This window comes from Bos mutus, chromosome 6, assembly GCF_027580195.1.
Source record: "Bos mutus isolate GX-2022 chromosome 6, NWIPB_WYAK_1.1, whole genome shotgun sequence".
Taxonomy (NCBI): domain Eukaryota; kingdom Metazoa; phylum Chordata; class Mammalia; order Artiodactyla; family Bovidae; genus Bos; species Bos mutus.
This window is the reverse complement of record NC_091622.1, coordinates 73,684,488-73,709,347: the sequence shown is the minus strand read 5'-3', so window position 1 is coordinate 73,709,347 and position 24,860 is coordinate 73,684,488.

Sequence of the window (24,860 nt, the reverse complement as noted above, 5' to 3'; positions counted from 1 at the left end):
AGAGAAATCTTCTTGAGGAAGGTGGCATTCAGTTTTGCTTTGCATAGTAATAATGTTGTTCTTTTAGACAAATGTCAAGTGTTGACGTGACCAGCTATAATGTCAGAGTTTGTGTAAAATAGGAAAGAGAGCTGACACTTACTGAGTATCTTCAATGCACCAAATGCTGTTTTGAGCTTTTTATTTGTTTTCTTTTTCTTATTATTACTGTGGTATAACTAATTATCACAAATGTAGTGTCCTGAAGTACATTTTACAAATGTACTACCTCACAATTCTTTTGGTCAATAGTCCAACTTGGTGGCTGGGTTTCTCTTAGGATATCACAAGGCAGAAATCAAAGTGATAACTGGGCTGGGTTCTTATTTGTAGGCTCTGTAAAGAATCTTGTAAGCTTATTCAGACAGGATATGGGCAAATCTGAAGTCCCTGTTTCTTTGCAGCAATCAGTCAGAGGCCACTTTCTGCTCTTCTGTACAGAGACCTTCTGTATTCCTTCTCATGTGGCCCCCTCCAAGTTCAAAGCAGAAACAGGGTACTGAATCCTTCTCATGTTTTAAATCTCTGACAGCCCTCTCCACTGTATCTGTCTTCCTTTTCTGTCTTAGTCTTCTGCCATCATCCAGAGAAATTTCTTTAATTAATGGCCTATGTGATTAATTTAGACCCTTCTGGATAATTTCTGCTTTATTCAGATAAATGGTGCCATGTAACATAACATAATTATCACCTTTACAGGTACTGAGAATGAGGACTTGTCAGATTCCAATGTTCAGGTTTGAAATTCCACTGCCTATAAATTAGTCATGTTCAGGGATGTGAAAATTATGTAAACCTCATACTTACCAAGTCAGAAACACTGCAGTTATTAAATAAACTGCTTCAAAAGAAAATTGTGTTTCTTAGCTCCAATTTAAAAGTATCTGATGATAACACAGTGAAGAAACTATCAAGAGAGAGACACATCAAGTAGAAAATGGGCACTCAACGGGGTTTATGCTAGACCTACCAATGAAGCCCTCTGTTACCCAGAAAAACAGAGGGGCACCAAGGATCCCACACAGGCAGTTACAGCATGAACATGATACCGGAAGACCTAGTTGATCACAATTTCAGGACCTTTGATAACCATAATGGCCCCAGAGAATCTTTAGTCAGGCCTTTATCAGCTTGGATGATTCCAGAATAAACTTGATACCACACAATCCAACTTGTCTCACATCAAAAAGAATAAAATACTTAAGAATAAACTAAACTCCACAAAAGAAGTGAAAGATTTGTACAGTAGAGACAATAAAATGTTGCTGAAATAAATTAGAGAAGGTACAATTAAGTGGAAAGATATCCCGTGCTCATGGATTGGAAGACTTAATATTATTAAGATGTCAATACCACTCAAAGAAATATACAGATTTAATGCAATCCCCTTAAAAATCTCAATAGTGTTTTTTTGTTTTTTTTTTTTTTCCAGAAATAGAAAACTCCATCTAAAAATTCTTGGGCTCTCAGGAGACCCATAATAGCCAAAACAATCTGTAAAACAGCAAAGTTAGAATTATCATACTTCCTGATTTCAAAATTTAGTACAAAGCTACAGTAGTCAGACAAAATGGTATTGGCATAAAGATGGGCATATAGAACAATAGGGAAAAATAGAGAGCCCAGATATATGGCCTCACATATATGGTCAAATATTTTTTGACAGACGTGCCAAGACAGTTCAATTGAAAAAACTGTATCTTAAAAAAATAGTGTTGGGAAAACTGGATATCAATGTGCGAAAGAATGAATTGGATTCTTACTTTAAAATATGTAATAAAAACTAACTCAAAATGAATTAAACACAAATATCATCTCTAAATCAATAAAACTCTTAGTAGAAAACATAAAAAATGTTTCATGACACTGACTTTGGCAATGATTTCTTAGTGATATAACCAAAAACACTGGTAACAAAAGTAAATATAAATAAGTTGGACTTCATTAAAATTAAAAGGATGCAATCAATAGAGCAAAAGGGCAATCAACATAATGGGAGAAAATATTTTCAGATTATTTTATATAGGTTAATATCCAGCATATATAAAGAATTCCTATATCTCAACAAAAACAAAAGCACAAATAACACAATTAAAAGGTCCATATAGTCAAAGCTATGGTTTTTTAGTAGTCATGTATGGATGTGAGAGTTGGACCAAAAAGAAGGCTGAGCACCAAATAATTGATGCTTTCAAACTGTGGTGCTACAGAAGACTCTTGAGAGCAAGAGGACATCAAGAAGATTAAATCAGTCAATCCTAAAGGACAACGACCCTGAATATTCTCTGGAATGACTGATGCTGACACTGAAGCTTCAATCCTTTGGCCACCTGACGCAAAGAGCTGACTCATTGGAAAATACCCTGATGCTGGGAAAGTTTGAGGGCATGATAACAAGGGGGCAAAAGAGGATGAACTGGATGGATGGCATCATCAACTCAGTAAACAAGAGTTTGAGCAAACTCCGGAAGAGAGTGAAGGACAAGGAAGCCTGAGGTGCTGGGATTGCAAAGATTTGGATTCGACTAGGTGAATGAACAACAAAAAGCTCTTGAGTAAATGTTTCTGCAAAGAAGATATAAAAATGGCCAACAAGCCCATGAAAAGATGTTCCACTTCACTAACCATCAGAGAAATGCAAATGAAAATCAAAATGAAATAACATCACATACCCAATAAGATGGAAACTATTACAAGAACAGAAATAAAGAGGGTTAGTGGGGATATGGAAAAATTGGAACACTTGTGCACTATTGATACAAATGAAAAGAAGTGCAGTCACCATGAAAACAGTACAGTGGTAATTCAAAAAATGAAAAGTAGAACTTCCATATGACCCAAAAATTCCATTTCTGGCTATATACACAAAAGAATTGAACACAGGAACTTGAACAGATTTTTGCATATTCATAGCAGCAAAGAATCTGCCTGCAATGCAGGAGACCCTGGTTTGATTCCTAGGTTGGGAAGATCTCTGGAGAAGAAATAGGCTAACCACTCCAGTATTCTCAGGCTTCCCTTGTGGTTCAGCTGGTAAAGAATCTGCCCGCAGTGTGGGAGACCTGGGTTCGATCCCTGGATTGGAGAGATTCCCTGCAGAAGAGAAAGGCTACCCACTCCAGTAGTCTGGCTCAGAGAATTGCAAATAGTCAGACAGGACTGAGCGACTTTCACTTTCATAGCAGCATTGTTTGCAACAGCCAAAATTTGGATACAACTTAAGTATTCATCAGCTAATGAATGGATACACAAAATGTGGCATATACATACAGTGGAATAGTATTCAGCCTTACAAAGAAAGGAAACTCTGCTATACATTACAATATGGATGAAATTTGAGAAAATTGTTCTATATAAGTAAGTCACAAATAAGGCAAATACTGTGTGAATTTACCCAGAGTAGTGTGATTGATGGAGACAGAAAGTAGAAGGGTGGTTGTCAAGGGAGATGTGGATTAGTTGTTTAATTGGTGCAGAGTTTCAGTTTCACAATATGAATAGTGTTCTGCAGATTAGTTACAAACAATGTGAATATAGTTAATACTACTGAACTGTATGTTTAAAAACTGGTTAAGATAGCAAAGCTTATGTATTTTGCCACAATTGAAAAATATATGTGATTGCAAAAGCAGTCCTTGAAGATTTTTAAGTAGAATTTATCCACTATTATTCTATTGTTTGAGGAAATGTGCCCATACACACAGAAGAGTTGAATATGAAGTGTAAAAATCAAGGAGAAATCTATTCTTAGCTTATAAAAGTATCTGAAAATGTTTGAGTGAAAGTCAAAGTTAAATTCATTCAATATTGCTTTCATATAAGCTACCTATTGATTTATATAAACATCATGCAAATGTTTACTCACGTGGTACCAAACACCTGCGTATTTGAAAGCATGCTACAGACATTTTTTTTTTTTTTTTCTCACTCTCCTTGGATCGATAGGTACACAAAGCACATTTCAATTTTCTCTGCAAGATTTTGCCAAATTGTAGTAGGAGACCTATATTCAGAGTATTTACATTATATTTAAATGCAATGAACCTATTTCTTTTAATAAAAGGTTATTTATCCTTAAGAAGATGTAATTCTGAACCAAACTAATTTTCATTCAAGGACAGAATGGATGTGTACATAAGTTTTAGATGCATTAAGTTATTGGATAGGATACTGTAATTTATAATTATTTAACATTGATTATCTCAAGAGAAAGACACTGAAAATGTTGGATTGGGATAAATAAGGCATATATTATCCATGTTTTCATTATATACCTTTGTTATTATTATTGAGTATTAACATTTTAAAGAATCCATCACAATATGGAAAAAAATCGTATTCATAGTGTCCTTTCATCAACACTATACTTCTTTTTGATAACAATGTCAATATTTTCTGGAAGAAAAACTTGTGTTTAATTCAAATGCAGAAATCCCTCAACAAAATCTTTATAAGTAGAAGACTTACATAATTTTTATACTTTGGGTTATTCTTCTACAAATGAATTGGATCTGTTGCTATTGTAGTGGCCTTCAATAAACTATTTAATTTGAAACTCAAGAAAGCTCAAATGTATCAGTAAGTAGAAATTCTGAGAGTAGTTAACAGCTGTTTATGCCTCCCTAGTGGCTTAGTTGATAAAGAATCCGCCTGCAATGCAGGAGACCCGGGTTTGACCCCTGGGTTGGGAAGATTCCCTGGAGAAGGAAATGGAAACCCACTCCAGCACTCTTGCCTGGAGAATTCCATGGACAAAGGAGTCGGGCAGGCTACAGTCCATGGGATCCCAAAGTCGGACACGACTGTGTGAATAACTTTTGCTTTCAATAATTGTTCTGGCCTTAATTTTAGCAAGATTAAGGGCACCACAAATCTAGTCATTAATAACAACAACAGTATTGTATTTCTGAACCACTTTAAACTTTACAGAGTTATTTTTACTGTGTGTATAAAATGATTCATGGAGTTTCTGTCATCTGTGTCTCCATGATGAAAGAAACGATAATAAGATGTTGGATAATTTGCCAAAAGTCAAAGCTAATGTGTGGCAAGGTTGAGAAGAAACTCAGAGGTATCTGAATCTAATTTTAGTTTCTGTTACTTATTTCTGTCATATTTCAAAACTGTGTAGGTAGCCATTTGTTGAGTTCCTGTAACAATCTCTAATTTGCCAGTCTTTCCCTGATACTCTCTCTGGCCCAGAAAAGGAAAGTTGCTCTTTTTTCTGACAAGGTGGCATGCTGCCATTACAACATCCTTTAATAAATAAACACATCTATTCAATGTCACAACAAATTAGAAAGTACTTATTTCTGTTCAGTGAGCCGGATGAAATCAATAATCACCAGGGAGTTGCCACTATAATTCATTAGAGCCATTCAATGGGCCTCAGTAATCAGCTCAGAGAATGGAGCCAAAGTCTGGATTCATTGGGGAGACAAGGTTAGGATCAAATGTCTCAGCTCAAGTGAAAAATAGTATCTAGTAATCATTGCATTACAGCCTTTTACACTTCAAAGAACTGAACTTCCTTCTCAATAATGGAAGAAATGGTCTCAGAATCACCCATTAATTTTGAGAATGCAACATAGCATTTTAAAAAATAAAAAGAAGTAATGAATAACCTCAGATATGCAGATGACACCACCCTTATGGCAGAAAGTGAAGAGGAACTAAAAAGCCTCTTGATGAAAGTGAAAGAGGAGAGTGAAAAAGTTGGCTTAAAGCTCAACATTCAGAAAACTAAGATCATGGCATCTGGTCCCATCACTTCATGAGCAATAGATGGGGAAACAGTGGAAACAGTGTCAGACTTTATTTTGGGGGGCTCCAAAATCACTGCAGATGGTGATTGCAGCCATGAAATTAAAAGACGCTTACTCCTTGGAAGGAAAGTTATGACCAACCTAGATAGCATATTGAAAAGCAGAGACATTACTTTGCCCACAAAGGTCCGTCTAGTCAAGGCTATGGTTTTTCCAGTAGTCATGTATAGATGTGAGAGTTGGACTGTGAAGAGGGCTGAGTGCTGAAGAATTTATGCTTTTGAACTGTAGTGTTGGAGAACACTCTTGAGAGTCCCTTGGACTACAAGGAGATCCAACCAGTCCATTCTAAAGGAAATCAGCCCTGGGTGTTCTTTGGAAGGAATGATGCTAAAGCTGAAACTCCAGTACTTTGGCTACCTCATGCAAAGAGTTGACTCATTGGAAAAGACTCTGATGCTGCGAGGGATTGGGGTCAGGAGGAGAAGGGGATGACAGAGGATGAGATGGCTGGATGGCATCACTGACTCAATGGACGTGAGTTTGAGTGAACTCGGAGAGTTGGTGATGGACAGGGAGGCCTGGCGTGCTGTGATTCATGGGGTCACAAAGAGTCGGACATGACTGAGCAACTGAACTGAACAGAACTGAACTGAATGTAAGCCAAAATAAATCATTGCAGTGATTTTTGAGAAGTGTTATATGACATTCTGATCTTTTTGGTTCCCCAAGGTCACATCAAAAAAAAAAAAACAACTCACCAGCTCCTCACTTGTGTATATCATGACTTACTACAATCAGTTTCCTGCCTCAAAGTCCCTTTTTCTCTTCTACCTCAATCTTGGAGACTGCAAGACACATCCTTGTTTAAAATGTCCTCTCTATATTAAAATTTATTTTTCTAGTGATATTATTCAGTTTCCCAGCTTTAAATAACTTTCAAACCTCCAGGAACCCTGGATTTATGTGTCTACCCTAAATTGTTTGCTGAGCTCTTGACTCAGATATTCAATTTGACACAACAAATAGGCAACTCCATTTGGACATCTAAGAAACTATTTTAACTCTTCACATCCAGACCGGAATCCCTCATTTCCTTCCTAAAACCACTCTGTTCAACCCACCTTGTTTGACAGAAATTCGGTTGTTCAGTTGCTCCATCTCTCAAATTTGAAGTCATACTTCATTTCCCACCTTTTCTTAGACCTGATGTCTATCCCAGGAAACTGTATAATCCTTTGAAAATAAAAATCAGATAAAGTGAGTACTCTGTTTAAAATCTTGCAGTGGTTTACATAGGATAAAAGCCAAGGTCCCAAAAATGCAAAATCCTGTAGGATTTGGCCCACATTTACCTTCTTATTCACTTTCCTCCACATCCTGGCCTGCATGAATGCACTGCAACTCCATGGCCTCCTGCAACTCCATGAATGCACCAGGCCTCCTTCTGCCTCAGAGCCTCTGCCCTGGCTGCTCCCTCTGCTTGCTGTGTCCTTTCTCCTCCTATCTAGAAGGCCATCTCCTTCAAATCTTCATTCAACTCTCATATGCTCAGAGACCCTTTTTTAAATCAGCTTGTCATCCAGCAAACTCCACTAATCTAGTTTCATTTTCCCCCATATTTTATATCATCTTCTAAGTCAATTCAGTTGAGTCATTCAGTCATGTCTGACTATTTGCGACCACATGGACTGCAGCACACCAGGCTTCCCTGTCTATCACCAGCTCCCGGAGCTTGCTCAAACTCATGTCCATCAAGTGGGTGATGCCATCTAACAATCTCATCCTCTGTTATTCCCCTCTCCTTCCTCCTTCAATCTTTCCCAGCATCAGGGTCTTTTCCAGTGAGTCAGTTCTTCACATCAGGTGTCCAAAGTATTGGAGTTTCAGCTTCAGCATCAATCCTTCCAATGAATATTCAGGACTGATTTCCTTTAGGATTGACTGGTTGGATCTCCTTGAAGTCCAAGAGACTCTCAAGAGTCTTCTCCAACACCACAGTTCAAAATCATCAATTCTTTGGTATTTAGCTCTCTTTATAGCCCAACTCTCACATCCATACATGAATACTGGAAAAACCATAGCTTTGACTATATGGACCTTTGTAGGCAAAGTAATCTCTCTGCTTTTTAATATGCTGTCTAGGTTGGCCATAGATTTTCTTCCAAGAAGCAAGTGTCTTTTAATTTCATGGCTGTAGTCACCATCTGCAGCAATTTTGGAGCCCAAGAAAATAAAGTCTGTCACTGTTTCCATTGTTTCCCCATCTATTTTCCATGAAGTGATGGGACCGGAGGCTGTGATCATAGTTTTCTGCATGTTGAGTTTTAAGCCAACTTTTTCACTCTCCTCTTTCACTTTCATCAAGAGGCTCTTTAGTTCTTCTTTGCCTTCTGTTATAAGGGTGTTGTTATTTTTATATCTGAGGTTATTGATATTTCTCCTGGCAATCTTGATTCCAGCTTGTTCTTCATCCAGCACAGCATTTTGCATGATGTACTCTGTACATAATTTAAATGAGCAGGGTGACAATATACAGCCTTGTAATACTATTTTCCCAATTTGGAACCATCTGTTGCTCCATGTCCAGTTATAACTGTTGCTTCTTGACCTGCATATAGAATTCTCAGCATGAAGGTTAGGTGGTCTGTTATTCCCATCTCTTTAAGAATTTTCTACAGTTTTTCAAATCATCTTCTAATTTATTATAAAATCTACTTGATTATTGTTGTTCAGTCACTAAGACAAGTCCATCTTTTGCAACCCCATGGACTGTATCATGCCAGGCTTCCCTGTCATTCACCATCTCCTAGAGTTTACTCAAACTCATGTCCATTGAGCTGCTGATGCATCCAACCACCTCATCCTCTGTTGTCCCCTTCTCCTCCTGCTTTCCATTTTCTCAGCATCAGGGTCTTTTCCAGTGATTCAGCTCTTCACATCAGCTATGATCGTATTTGCTGTCTATCTTTTTCTGTTAGAATGCAAGCTCCAAGAGGGATTGGATCATTACTTTGTTCACAGTTGTGTAGTAGCCACCTAAAGTGTCTGACAGATAACAGACACTCAGCCATGTGGTAAATAAAGACTTAATTTTTTTATTTTTAATTTGGCTGAGCCAGGATCTTTAGTTTCAGCATGAGAACTCTTAGTTGCAGCATGTGGGATCTAGTTCTCTGATTTGGAATCAAACCAAGGCCCCCTGCATTGGTATTGTGGAGTCTTAACTACTGGGCCACCAGAGAAGTCCCAGTAAATACTTTTTCTAAAGAAAGTGTTCTCTTTAAATTGTCACAATAAGTGTTTATCTATATGTCTTGTAAAAAAATGTATGCATATATACATACCAATGAAATATATGTGTATGTTTACATTCTTTATTTCTAATATTTTAAAAATATATGATTTTGTCACCATCTTGAGTAAAATCAGCCAGTGACCAAAGCATATAGTAGTTCACAGAACTAACCCATCTCATATCATTCATCAGGTTCATTATTCAGTAAGAGTGACAAAGGCTTTTGGTAAACAGAATAATGGCATCGCCAGTGTTTGCATTCTAATCTCAGAAACCTATGAATATGTTGCCCTACATGGAAAGGGGATATTACAGATATGAAAATGTTAAAGGTCTGGTGATGAGGAGATTATCTAGATGTGATCATAGACTAAGTCCATGCACCACAAGTATTGAGCCTATGCTCTAGAGCCCAGGAATTGCAACTATTGAGCTTATGTGCCACAATTACTGAAGAATGTGCACCCTAGAGCCAGTGCTCCACAGTAGGAGAAGCCACCACAATGGGAAGCCAGCACACTATAATGAGGAGTAGCCCCTCTGGCCACAAATAGAGAAAAGGCCTGCACAAGACTGAAGACCCAGCATTGCCAAAATAAATAAAACCATAAAAAAAAAAAGGAAAGAAAAAATACTTATTTAAGAAAAAAAAAAAAAGAGTCTTATAGGAGGGAGACAGGAAGGTCAAAGTTACAGAAGGGAATGTGACACTGAAAGCAGAGATATTTTCATCCTGGTCTCCAGAAGTTGTGAATGCTGCTGCCGAAAGGAAACTTTGGAAAGGTGATTATATTAAGGATCTTGAGATGACAGGATTATCCTGGGGACCCAGGTAGGTCCAAGTAATCAAACAGGTTTTTATAACAGGGACTCAGGAGGAGCCAGAGGAGAAGCAGATGTGATGATGGGAGCAGAAACTGGAGTGACCCACTTTGAATATGGAGGAAGGGGCCACAAGGCAAGGATACAGGCAGCCATTAGAAGCTGAAAAAGACAAGGAAAGATATTCATCCCTGAGAGACTCTGGAAGGAACAAGCCAATGCTTTAGCTCAACAAAACTGATTGTAAACGTCTGACCTCCAAAACTATACAAATAAACTTGTGTTGTTTCAAGCCACTAAATGCATGATAATTTGTTACAGCAGCAATGGAAAATTAATACAATATGTAGAGAAAGAAAAGCATTTGCCAAATCAAGAACTATGTAATAGGTGCCAGAGAATGTATGTATTTGTTTTTACACCAAAATCTTTTCTGCTACAGCAGTTGCAATGCAAGTCACCCGCTCATAAAGTTTATAATTATCAATGGTTCATTTTTCTTCTACACAGGCCAAACTAGTGAGCTAAGGGGGCATGTGGTAGCATGTGTGCTAAGTCGCTTCAGTTGTGTCTGACTGTTCAATCCTATGGGCTGCAGCCTGTGAGGCTCCTCTGTCCATGGGCTTCTTCAGGTAAGAATACTGGAGTGGATTGCCATGTACTCCTCCAGGGGATCTTCCAGATCCAGGGTTGAACCCATGTCTCCTGCATCGGGTTCTTTACTACCAGTGCCACTTGGGAAGCCTTTTTCTTACTATAAAAGCCCTTAGTTCAAAGGTTAGGGAATCAAATGGGAAGATTTCACTTGTTGTCCACTATGTCCCTTTCAATTTTACATCTGGAACTGAGGAAATAACCACAGAATGTGTTCAGAGACCTACTGAGTACAGTAGGCTTAACTAGAGCCCAAACTCCGTTGGTCACCTGACCATCAGCCTCTACTCTAACTAGTAGTCACTATTCTAACAGTGAGTTTGGGTCTCTAGGACTTAATTTAATTTCTTATCCAGCATTTTGCAATCTAAAATGTCAGATTATGCTCCCTTCCTTAATTTACAGTTATACTAGAAAATGGCTACAGTTCTCTTTAAAGAAGGCAGGGAGGAAAATTAACAGTATAAATTTTTGACAGTGTACCAGAATTCTTCCTCAAGAGGACCTAGGGTTACATTTCATTCAGGGAGCTCTAAGTCTGTAAATTGGTTCAGATTTGGGAATTAAATGAATGAGGGCCCATTGTTCTTTGACTTGGTTACTCCAGTCACTCTGTTCACTAGACCTAAAGCTTTTCCATTTATACAAATCAGGTAAGACTGTAGTTTCTACTCATCTACTTCACTCTAGGGACACCAAAGACCAACCAGCCAACACCATATCTCTGCAGGTCAGAACATTCAGATGACTGCTTTGGCTTTCCTGTTCATTGCAGTAACTATGTGCAGCATCTTGTCTTTGGCTATTAAGTGCTGCCACTTGGCCCTGTACCCTGGGATTCTATCATCCTCTCTGAATTTAGGGAATCCCAGTTCCATGGTAGCAGTTCTCACTATAATGTCTGACCCCAGAGAAGAGTAACAATAGAGCTTTTCAGTGATGCTGAGGCTCTTTTCACAATTGAATTCTTAAAGGTATGGTGAAGAACATATCCTCTGGATTTCAATGAAGGCAGGTTGGCAAGTCTTGTGTAATAGATGCTCTCTAGCAGTTTAACCTCCCTAAGTCTTCTGACACTTCGATCAATAGTACAACAAAGAAGTTCTGGCATACTGGTTTTATTGGTGTAAGACATCTTTGTGGTTGTATCCGTCTTTAGTGAGTGTAAGGCATATTTGGATCGTTATTGTGAATGTGACTGGTGATAGAAGCAAGGTCCAATGCTGTAAAGAGCAATATTGCATAGGAACCTGGAATGTCAGGTCCATGAATCAAGGAAAATTGGAAGTGGTCGAACAAGAGATGGCAAGAGTGAATGTCAACATTCTAGGAATCAGCGAACTGAAATGGACTGGAATGGGTGAATTTAACTTAGATGACCATTATATCTACTACTGCAGGCAGGAATCCCTCAGAAGAAATGGAGTGGCCATCATGGTCAACAAAAGAGTCCAAAATGCAGTACTTGGATGCAATCTCAAAAATGACAGAATAACCTCTGTTTGTTTGCAGGGCAAACCATTCAATATCACAGTAATCCAAGTCTATGCCCCAACCAGTGATGCTGAAGAAGATGAATGGTTCTATGAAGATCTACAAGGCCTTTTAGAACTAACACCCAAAAAAGATGTCCTTTTCATGATAGGGGACTGGAATACAAAAGTAGGAAGTCAAGAAACACCTGGAGTAACAGGCAAATTTGGCCTTGGAGTACAGATTGAAGCAGGGCAAAGGCTAATAGAGTTTTGCCAAGATAATGAACTGCTCATAGCAAACACCCACTTCCAACAACACAAGAGAAGACTCTACACGTGGACATCACCAGATGGTCAACACCGAAATCAGATTGATTATATTCTTTGCAGCCAAAGATGGAGAAGCTCTATACAGTCAGCAAAAACAAGACCAGGAGCTGACTGTGGCTCAGACCATGAACTCCTTATTGCCAAATTCAGACTGAAATTGAAGAAAGTAGGGAAAACCACTAGACCATTCAAGTATGACCTAAATCAAATCCCCTATGATTACACAGTGGAAGTGAGAAATAGATTTAAGGGCCTAGATCTGATAGATAGAGTGCCTGATGAACTATGGAATGAGGTTCGTGACATTGTACAGAAGACAGGGATCAAGACCATCCCCATGGAAAAGAAATGCAAAAAAGCAAAATGGCTGTCTGGGGAGGCCTTACAAATAGCTGTGAAAAGAAGAGAAGTGAAAAGCAAAGGAGAAAAGAAAAGATATAAACATCTGAATGCAGAGTTCCGAAGAATAGCAAGAAGAGATAAGAAAGTCTTCTTCATCGATCAATGCAAAGAAATAGAGGAAAACAACAGAATGGGAAAGACTAGAGATCTCTTCAAGAAAATCAGAGATACCAAAGGAACATTTCATGCAAAGATGGGCTCGATAAAGGACAGAAATGGTATGGACCTAACAGAAGCAGAAGATATTAAGAAAAGATGGCAAGAATACACAGAAGAACTGTACAAAAACGATCTTCACAACCCAGATAATCACGATGGTGTGATCACTGAGCTAGAGCCAGACATCCTGGAATGTGAAGTCAAGTGGGCCTTAGAAAGCATCACTACGAACAAAGCTAGTGGAGGTGATGGAACTCCAGTTGAGCTATTCCAAACCCTGAAAGATGATGCTGTGAAAGTGCTACACTCAATATGCCAGCAAATTTGGAAAACTCAGCAGTGGCCACAGGACTGGAAAAGGTCAGTTTTCATTCCAATCCCAAAGAAAGGCAATGCCAAAGAATGCTCAAACTACCGCACAATTGCACTCATTTCACAGGCTAGTAAAGTAATGCTCAAAATTCTCCAAGCCAGGCTTCAGCAATATGTGAACCATGAACTTCCTGATGTTCAAGCTGGTTTTAGAAAAGGCAGAGGAACCAGAGATCAAATTGCCAACATCCACTGGATGATGGAAAAAGCAAGAGAGTTCCAGAAAAATATCTATTTCTGCTTTATTGACTATGCCAAAGCCTTTGACTGTATGGGTCACAATAAATTGTGGAAAATTCTGAAAGAGATGGGAATACCAGACCACCTGATCTGCTCTTGAGAAATCTGTATGCAGGTCAGAAAGCAACAGTTAGAACTGGACATGGAACAACAAACTGGTTCCAAACAGGAAAAGGAGTATGTCAAGGCTGTATATTGTCACCCTGTTTATTTAACTTCTATGCAGAGTACATCATGAGAAACGCTGGAATGGACAAAACACAAGCTGGAATCAAGATTGCCGGGGAAAATATTAATAACCTCAGTTATGCAGATGACACCACCCTTATGGCAGAAAGTGAAGAGGAACTAAAAAGCCTCTTGATGAAAGTGAAAGTGGAGAGTGAAAAACTTGGCTTAAAGCTCAACATTCAGAAAACGAAGATCATGGCATCTGGTCCCAGCACTTCATGGGAAATAGATGGGGAAACAGTGGAAACAGTGTCAGACTTTATTTTTCTGGGCTCCAAAATCACTACAGATGGTGACTGCAGCCATGAAATTAAAAGACGCTTACTCCTTGGAAGGAAAGTTATGACCAACCTAGATAGCATATTCAAAAGCAGAGACATTACTTTGCCACCAAAGTTCATCTAGTCAAGGCTATGGTTTTTCCTGTGGTCATGTATGGATGTGAGAGTTGGACTGTGAAGAAGGCTGAGCGCTGAAGAATTGATGCTTTTGCACTGTGGTGTTGGAGAAGCCTCTTGAGAGTCCCTTGGACTGCAAGGAGATCCAACCAGTCCATTCTGAAGGAGATCAGCCCTGGGATTTCTTTGGAAGGAATGATGCTAAAGCTGAAACTCCAGTACTTTGGCCACCTCATGCGAAGAGTTAACTCATTGGAAAAGACTCTGATGCTGGGAGGGATTGGGGGCAGGAGGAGAAGGGGATGACAGAGCATGAGATGGCTGGATGCCATCACTGACTCAATGGACGTGAGTCTCAATGAACTCCGGAAGTTGGTGATGGACAGGGTTGCCTGGCGTGCTGCGATTCATGGGGTCGCAAAGAGTCAAACACGACTGAGCGACTGATCTGATCTGATCTGATCTGGTTTCAGTCAACCAACCAAGCAAACTATTAGAGTCATTATTAACCTTCTCAAGTTAAAACATTGATTCTGAAGCACAGCTTCATATTTCTTCAGCCTATACCCTCTTCTCTTAAGCTTCATGGTTGTTTTTCAGTTGCTAAATCATGTCCAACTCTGTGACAACATGGACTGCAGCACATCAGGATTCCCTATCCTTCACTATCTCCTGGAGTTTGCTCAAACTCATCTCCACATAGTTGATGTTGCTATTCAACTATCTCATCCCCTATTGTACCCTGATTCTCCTGCCCTCAATCTTTCCCAGCATCAGGGTCTTTTCCAATCAGTCAGCTCTTTGCATCAGGTGGCCAAAGTATTGGAGTTTCAGCTTCAGCATCAGTTCTTCCAGAGAATATTCAGGGTTGATTTCCTTTAGGATTGACTGGTTTGATCTCCTTGCTCTTCAAAGGACACTCAAGTATCTTCTCTGGCACCACATTTCAAATGCATCAATTCTTCAGGGCTCAGCCTTCTTTATGGTCCAACTCTCATATCTGTACATGCATACATGCAAGTGTGCTAAGTCATTTCAGTTGTGTCCAACTCTTTGTGACCCTATGGACTGTAGTCCACGAGGCTCTTCTGTCTATGAGATTGTCCAGGCAAGAAGGCTGGAGTGGGTTGCCATGCTCTCCTCCACGTGATATTCCAGGCACAGGGATCAAATGTGTATCTCCTGTGATTCTTGCATTGCAGGTGGATTCTTCCCAGGTGCGTTACAGCCATTAGGGAAGCCCCATCATTCCTGCCTACTGGAAAAACCATAGCTTTGACTATACAGACCTTTGTTAGCAAAGTGATGTCTCTGATTTTTAAAATACTGTTTAGGTTTGTCATAACTTTTCATCCAAGGAGCAAGCATCTTTTAATTTTGTTGTTGCAGTTACCATCTGCAGTAATTTTGAAGCCCAAGAAAATGAAATCTGTCACTGTTTCAAATTTTTCCCCATCTATTTGCCATGAAATCATGGGAATGGATACCATGATGTTTGTTTTTTGAATGTTGTGTTTTAAGCCAGTTTTTTTGCTCCTCTCTTTCACCCTCATCAAGAGGTTCTTTAGTTCCTCTTTACTTTCTGCCATTAAAGTGGTATCATCTTCATATCTGAAGTTGTTGATATTTCTCCTGGCAATCTTGATTCTAGCTTGTGAGTTATCCAGCCCAGCATTTCACATGATGTACTCTGCATGTAAGTTAAATAAGTTGGGTGAGTATATGTAGCCTTGTCATATTCCTTTCCTAATTTTGAACTAGCTTATTGTTAAATGTCTGGTTCTAATCGTTGTTTCTTGTCCTGACTACAGGTTTCTCAGGAGACAGGTAAGGCGGTCTGGTATTTTCGTCTTTTTAAAAATTTTCCACAGTTTGTTGTGATCTATGCAGTCAAAGGTTTTAGTATAGTCAACAAAATTAGATCGTTTGGGGGATCCCTTTGCTTTTTCTATGATCCATCAGATGTTGGCAATTTGATCTCTGCTTCCTCAGCCTTTTGTAAATCTGGCAAGTTCTCAGTTCACATACTATTGAAGCCTAGCTTGAAGGTTTCTGAGCATTACCTTGCTAGCATGTGAGATGATTGCAGTTGATTGAGCATTCTTTGGCATTGCCTTTCTTTGAGATTGGAAGGAAAACTGACCTTTTCACACATATTCCCAAGGCTTCAGTTGATACATATTGGTAAAATTGTGCAATTATTTTAGTATGCCTCATTCTTCCTGTGGGCCACACTTTGTAACTCAGATCCTTTGGGGTCTGAGAGAACTTGAATCTGGGTATGAATCTGGACATGAATATAGGTGATAGGGAAAGGCCCTGAGGAGGAATCATTAGTGCTTTACAAGGCAACTGCCTCACTGGAACAATTTATATTGAAGAGCTTTTTCAGGAAAGGGAGGTTAGTCTTCTCAAGCCGAGCTGATTCTACAGAAGACACAACATAATTTAGGTATTCAGGGTTTTCAACCTCACTGGAATCTGTCCATATGCCCTCATGCCAAATTTTACTATTGCATTCCTTCTGAAGTGTTGTTCCAGCTTTATTGAAAGTGATCATGAGCCATCAAGAATTCAATTTATATTATTATTCAGTCATCTATAGGGTTAGACATTGAGTGTGGTTTTCAAAAATCCTGGTTCTGCAGATATGAAAGATATAGGCTTCCTTCAGGGGAATCAGAGAAGTTTTCAATTTCCTTGAACTGAGAATTTAAAGTTTTATCTTACTGTACTATTTTCTAAATTATTCAGTGTGGTAAGGAGCAAAACAACTAACTCCATCTTACTCTTTTTACTGTCACTTAAATATTTATAGCAGTAAATAATGTGTTGTTCAGTGCCTTACTTTTTATAGATAATTGATTATAGTTATCTATAGATGATAATCTGAGTGACCACTTGCCATACATGCCATAAATTACCCAGGGCCTACTTCACCACTAGAAACTTAAACATTAATGCCTTTAAAGCAAATACAATCAGAGAGCCAGTTTCAAGAAACTCACTGGAGAAACTGATGCTGAAGTTGAAGCTCCATTATTTCAATCTGATGTGAACTGCCAACTCATTGGAAAAGTCTCTGATACTGGGAAATATTGAGGGCAGAAGGAAAAGAGGGTGTCAGAGGATGAGATGTTTTGCATCACCTATTTAATTATCATGAACTTGGGCAAACTCCAGGAGATGGTGAGGGGCAGGGAGGCCTGGTGTGCTGCGGTTGATGGAGTCGCAAAGACTTGGACAAGATTGGGCAACTGAACAACAACAATTTGTATGTATAGTCCTGCATTGACAGACATTTTCTTTATATACATCCCAAAAAAATTGATTTAAAATATTATAATAATAAAATGTAAAATACTATATGTAAAAACATAACTATTTTAATGTTATGTAAAAACATTTTCATGACTGATATGTGAATAGATGGAAATGTATCTTATTAAAATTTTTAGTGTTTATTTGAAAATTGAAGCTCATAGTGGATATGCAGCAAAATAGCAAAAATAAAATTTGTTTTGAATTAAAACACCTATATTAAAAACTTTGCTTCATTCTGTCAACTAAATGACATGCATTCTTTCAGATAATTTTGTATTCATATGTCAATATATCCACTTGAAGAAATTTTGTCGTACAGATAATGACAAGTTCAAATCCAGCCTTGCCTTTTCTCAAATTCTCACATTTCAGTTTTCAAAAATGGTCTGAATTAATGAGTCATTTTTATGATAAAACTCTGAAAGAAACATTAAAATGATGAATATGTCACAAACTTAGGAGAGAACGGGTGTCATAAAAAGAACTTCATACTTCTAATAATAAATAATTCTCTCAACTGCTGAATTTTCAGTTCAATATCTTCTCAGGAAGATGTCAGAATGAAGCATTAAAGGTTTCTCTGCTCCATCAGAATGGGAATAGAGTGGCAATACTGAGGAGAAAGGAACTGGAAGACTCAATAAAACTCCACAGGATGACTCCACAGAGAGCTGAATGGAATTAGTAGTATGAGCACTTAGGACAGACCAGATGTTTTTAACTTATTTTTCATTTAGTTCTCACAATAAAACTAGGTATTTTTTAACATGAGGCTAAAGGAGATATGGTTTAAAAAGCTTAAATGACTTGAAAAATAAGAATTACAATGTGCTACACCAAGATAAAAACCAACATCTGTCAGGATAAGCTGCCAGGAGTGTGGTCCATGGAACAGCTGCATTAGTATTACCTGGGACTTTGTTGTAAAAGTCTACCTTGGCCCCATCTCAGACGTACCAAGTCAATCTGTAGGGGTGGCACACAGAAATTGGGTTAAACAAACTTTCTGGGTGATTCAAATGTATTCAACAGTGTTAGAAACTACTTCCCTATACCACACAGGGACTTGGAATTGGGTTTAATTTATCATATTTACACTATGTCCTTGTACAAATCACTGAACTCTATATATAATTTCATCATCTTTGTAAAGGTGAAAAAAAAAAAAAACCCTCTATGCCTTTCTTTACAAGAGAATAGTGTATTCTATAAAGCATTATAAAATATAAATATTGAAATGTATTTGTATCATCAAACATAATTTAATATAGTTATTTTTATGTCACCCTGCATGAAATTTTTTTGTAAGTTAAAATTCTTTAAGAAAGAAGCCAAAATACCATCTCCCAATCTTATCACTTCATCTTTTGTCAAGAGTTCTTAGCAATTGCCCTTGACCACAAAAGTAACTGATGGCCTTGTAAACATGATTATCTCATTTGAGGATCTACTTTCCCAACTTTAGAAATAATTAGCTTACTTAAATTATTAAATTCAAAATTGGAGTGGAACTGTTATTTATTTTTAGGAGAATAAGGTTTTTTGGATCTCAAAACCTGCTTTGTACTATGTCAGTTACTTGCAAGATTCATTATCACTGTCAAGTTTCTATACACCATGGGCAATGCCCTTAGATCAGAAAAGGGTTATATTCACTAGATTTTCAAACATTTCCCTGGGTGTTCTAGTTACTATCTAGGAGTAAATAAGGAACAAAATGTGCTTTTAGACTTTCTCCTGAGGATGAAAATTTCCAAATTAGAGGTAGCCCTATCATAAAAGAGATTTTCCTTGAAGATGGAAGAGGCACCCCTATCTTTAATTAAGATGCTTTCAAACTTAACATTTCTTTGTTCGACTTGTTTCCATGAATTTTACAAGGTGAAAATAGGTGAAGTAAAATGTTTTTACTGCTGCACTTGCCTTGAAATCCTTGAAATAAGATGGAACAACATGAAAATAGGGGTGAAAACATATCTAGGATATAGAGATAAAATTCTGGAAATGCACTAAAACGGTGTGATCTGGCTGGCAGAGCAGAAATATGAGACAGAGAGATGAAAAATTACTCAAGAGATAAGTTGAGGTCTTGACTTTTAAAAACTGAGTGTGATAAAGTTGGTTGGATATTACATTTAGGTGGCCCCTCCTCCTCCCCAACTCCATTGAAGGAGAGATTAATCCCTCAAAGAGAACATTGCTAACACTTCAAAAATCCAATTTATGAACAATGTTCAAGTGTCTGAGAATACACATTTATAATCTTAACAACATCCTAGTCACTCAAAAATTGGAGGAAACATCATTCATTTTCAAATATCAGAGGATGTTATACCCTGAGGAGAAAATTAACATCCAAATGAAAAAAAAATTGTGGAAAATTGAAGAAAGAACAGTAAAAGATATAGGTATTTTTGTTCCCTTAACAATAATATTTAGCTGACTGGTACTTGGGCAAATATTTTGGGTTTAATATTTTGGTTGGAAGACTTAAAATGACCTTTTCATGTTATTTATTAAGTACTTAAGAATATGGAGAGGTCTACTTCAAGGTAGACTAAAGTTGCAGGAGAAAAATTCTCAAAATAAAAATTATAATAAATATGTTTTATATGTAAAGTTTGAATCTCACATACTAAAATCCATCTTCTCAAAACAAAATTAAAATAACTAAACTTCATACACATTTAAAAATTATTATTAATGTCACTAAGTTTTCATTATTTCATCTGTAAAGTGATAGCAGTTATCATAGTTGCTGTGAAGATTAACAAAAAAATCATAAAAGCTGTAGCAGAGTTCATGGCACAGAACAGATACTTGTTAAATGTTAGTTATACTACTACTGGCATTTCAAAGACTTTTAAGTATTGTTGCTGTTGTTCAGTCATTCATTTGGGTGCCACTCTTTGCAACCCACCAAGTTCCTGTGTCCTTGGGATTTCCCAGGCAAGAATAGTGAAGTAGGTTGCCATTTCCCTTCTTTAGGGGCTCTTCCTCACCCAGGGATAACACCTGTGTCTCCTGCATTGCAAGTGAAGTCTTTACCACTGAGCCACCAGGGAAGCCTCTTTCAACTATTACCAACATTAACATCAATAATGATGACTTGTTGTTTTTAAATTTGTATTGCTACTCAGTTTTTATATATCCTATTAATATGACATTATGTTTGCTTGATTACTTGATCATAAGAAATTAAATATAAGACAGATGTTTAAAAATTATTTACTCTTGTTTCTCTTTAAATTTGCTACAATAATCTATACCACAAAGATTTTTCAAGATATGCATCAAACAACTAAAATTTAGGGGAAAATACCATTTTCTTTGATTAAAAAAGTAACAAAACACATAGTGAAATTATTTGGCAAAATTATTTTCTGAAACCTGTGTTGGCATATAGATAGAAACAGTCAATAACAAAGGAAAACTTTTACCTGTGTTATGAATGGTTTATTTTAGTAAAAGAAGTTTAAAAAGTTTGTTGTTGATATTGTAACATAAGGCACAAAGTGTTGTTAGTTATTAATTTTGTTACTTTCCTGTATGGTTTCATTTGAGCATCCATTCTATGTAAGGCGCTTAGACACATGTGCTGTATACATTTTGAAGGTCTGGTGAGAGGAATTGTGGTATACATTAAAAGAATAAAGCTGTGCTTTAAAAAATATCCTCAAATTAATAACTGGAGTTACCCTAAGCAAGAAAAAAAAAAAAAAAGAAGAATTAATGAAAGGATGGGAAAAAGGAACAATGGTTACTTGCCAGGGGTTGAAATCAAAAACTAAAAATCCAAAATGAATTTCCTCTCATAGTTGGTTCGGCATTTCTCCAATATTTGCCTCAGTTCAAGGCTCTACATGACACAGTTTCCCACTCTCATAGCTGAGAATGGCCACCCCGCTGTTCCTGAATTCACAATTTCTAATTCCAGCTCATACAGAAAGACTCAACAGTGTCCTTGAATCCCAATCTTGAATTCTCAGGGACAGAATACGATTGGCCCACCGTGAGGCAACAGTTTATCCCTTCTGATTAATTGTGGCTGAAATGACAGTGTCACATAGAACAGTAATAGCTTTCAATCCCTGGAAGTCAGGGAGGCAAGTCAGGAATAAGAGGACATGTGAAATGGAAAAATCCCCTCCAGTGTATTGATAGTATCTAGTATTATTCTCAAGGCTGAATACTCAGTGGTTTGGCTTATACTGGCTACCTTTCAGAAACTCACGTTCATGCCAAACAACTTCCATTGTAAGATTCCCTCCAAAATGTGCCCTATGACCCCACTGCAGATAGTGACTTCACTTTTCTCCACAGTCCAATAACTGTTTGGGAATCTTTTGCCATGCTTCCAGAAATATATTGAGGAAAGGCAAATTGAAAAACAAAGCTATATTTTCTCATTGCTATTTCTATACTGTCATTTGTGAAGCATGGTTTATAAATGCTGATTAACAATGCTATTTATCTTTCACAGGCAAGATTCCAGTTATACTTGAAGCATACAAAAAGCCCCAGTGATTTGGTTAGCCTACAAAAGTCAGTTCAATAAGAAATATAAGAGTAGTCAGGTCAGTTGTATGCTATTATGTATAAAGAGTAATAGAAGCAACAACAGCCACAGAAACCAGCTCATTGGTTGCCTGAATATTTTTCTTAAACAATAAGTTGAAATGGTGTAGAGACAATTACAGAGTTAAATTTGGGGCATATCTTCGTTAAAATTCTGAGGTGTTCATCACGGTGACTGCCCTTTAGCTTTCATAATTCTCTGTGTATTTTTTAAAGCCCTTCAACATTTTATGTGCACTGTCTTCATTGTACCTTACCACTCATAAGAGTAAGTTGAATTATATTGGGTGATCTGATGGTTTGAATATTAGTATGTTCCCTCAAGTAACTAAAACTGTGAGTTACATGAACTTGCCCCTCTCTTAAACGGAAAATATGAGTAATTGAGCAAGATAGACTCAAATCCACTTCAAGATATTAAACTGAGAAATTTTATGAAAAATAATACTTATGATTTTACACTAAATTTTAAGTGCAGAAAAGAATAACATTCAAGATTTCTCCAGGAACCAGGGGAATGTTTTTTGCCTCTATGAATCGTAATGACTACATAAAAGCTGCATATGTATCTAAAGCTAGAGGTAGCTGGCAAGAGTTAAACAGGAAAATCCCCTTGGAATATTTGCCTTCCCAAAGAAGCTAGGGAAGAAGATGATTAACCCAAAGCATTAAGTACTGTAAGTGAATGATATGTGATGGTGACCAGCCTATAGAAGATTCAGACCTATGGGCTGCACCAGCTCATATGGAAAACTGGCACATGTGTCAAATGTTTACAAAGTAAAATTCCTCACTTATAAAAGTTATTTCTATATATTTTAAAAAGCAATCTTAATGTATTATGGCTTATTATTATTCCTCAGTTGTATCTAAGTTTGAATTGTTTTTTTAAGTTAGAATGCTGTTCATCTTGCCTAATCAATCCAAAATTCATCTTTTGGGATGATTATGTTGAAGCCTAAAGTCAGACAGATAATTATGGTAGTTACTTTCGCCCCTCTGCTTCTGAGACTCCAGAATTAGGAACTATTTTCTGATTTTTCGATTTAGAAGCTGTGACAATTATCAGTATATTTCCTCTCAGTTCTAAGTGCAGACTTTTTGAGATGTTTTTTGCAAAGATGATACTAGGACTGAATTCTGTGAACATTTCTCTTTGGCTAGCCAGAGCTAGTTAGGTCTTTTCATGGAGAATAGAGGAGGGTCATTGTGGGGTCTGTGTCTGTGCACGTTCAGTCCTGTATGAGTCTTTTGCAACCCCACAGACTGTAGCCCACGAGGCTCCTCTGTCCATGGAATTTCCCAGGCAAGAATACTGGAGTGGGCTGCCATTTCCTTCTCCAGGGATTCTTCTTGATCCAGGGATGGAAGTTGAGTCTCCTGCATGGCAGGCAAATTCTTTACCGCTGAGCCACCAGGGAAACTGGGTTGTTGTGAGACTATAGCAAAAGTAAGATGCCTTTATTCCTAGCTATGATAGGTTATTGCTTTGTGGGTGTGCTTGCTAACAATTGTGCCTGTTGGAGACCCAGTGGTGTTTATCTCTATGTCCTTGCAGACCAGCCCTGGATCATCTGGACCCTTCAGCAAGTTTCTTGGCACCAGTGGATTACTACTACAAACCAGCTTTGGCTTGCCCATACTTACTTTTTAATTTCTCCTGATCATTCACCCTTTCAGCCCTCATCTATTCCTTTTGTGAAGTTTCTCTGCCTCGGATAGACTGTACGTTTCTGTGGCAGTCACACATTCTCCCATTAGTTCAGAACCTCCCGACTGATGGAAATGGGCCAGAAGATGTCTCCATGAATTTTTAGTCTCTTCCTTGCTCACTTTTTATCAGTCCTAGGGGTAGTAGCTCCCCCTGCATTGACTTTTTCCATATTCCTAGAGTCTCAGCTTACAACCCTTTTATAGTAGCTAACCTTTTTACTAGTTGATAATGATTTGCATTAAATGGTACCTGTTCAAATTATTGATATGGTTTTTACTTGGTGACTGATGGAAATGCATATTTGTATTTAGTCACACTGAAAAGTTTAAATTGTATTGGTGGTGAGCCTTTTATAAGAAAATATCACTAGATTTCAAAGAAACAAAATTAAAAATACCAAATCAAGGAGGTAGGTTTATTTATTTTAATATTTAGGTTTGAGACTTCAGACGAAAATATAGGAAGGAATAGACAACATTTGCTAGTAAGAGGTAAATATATCCAGTTAACTATTGTACTCATTACTTGACTCAGTACAGAAACATCTTGTCCCTATGTGTTTCAAACACATAAGAAGCTTTGGGAATGTTTTTGTGGCTTTGAGGGTCTTCCAATGACATTCATTTCCATCATCTCTACTCATTTATGAAGAATTAGAGAACAGTAACTGAAGCAGCTTAAAATAATTAATGGGATACTGTTTCCATGTAGACAAAATTCTCTCAGGAAAGCAGCCCATATCCTATTAGACACTCCTAAATCTTTTCTATTTGGGATTTTAGTTATATAACTTCCCGTATCATCACTATATTATACAATTACCTTAGGAAACTTTAAAGCACTGATATTTTCCTGAGAAGAACACTTCAAGCCCAAAAGCATTGGAAAAGATGCTTTTGATGTTGTCTGGTAAAATCTACCTTCCTTCCCCAAAGCAGAAGATGCTGAAATTGAGACTTTCCTGGCAGTCCAGTGGTTAAGATTCCATACTTCCGGTTCAAGAGGCATATGTTTGATCCCTGGTCAGGGAACTAGAATTCCACATGCCAAGAGGTACAG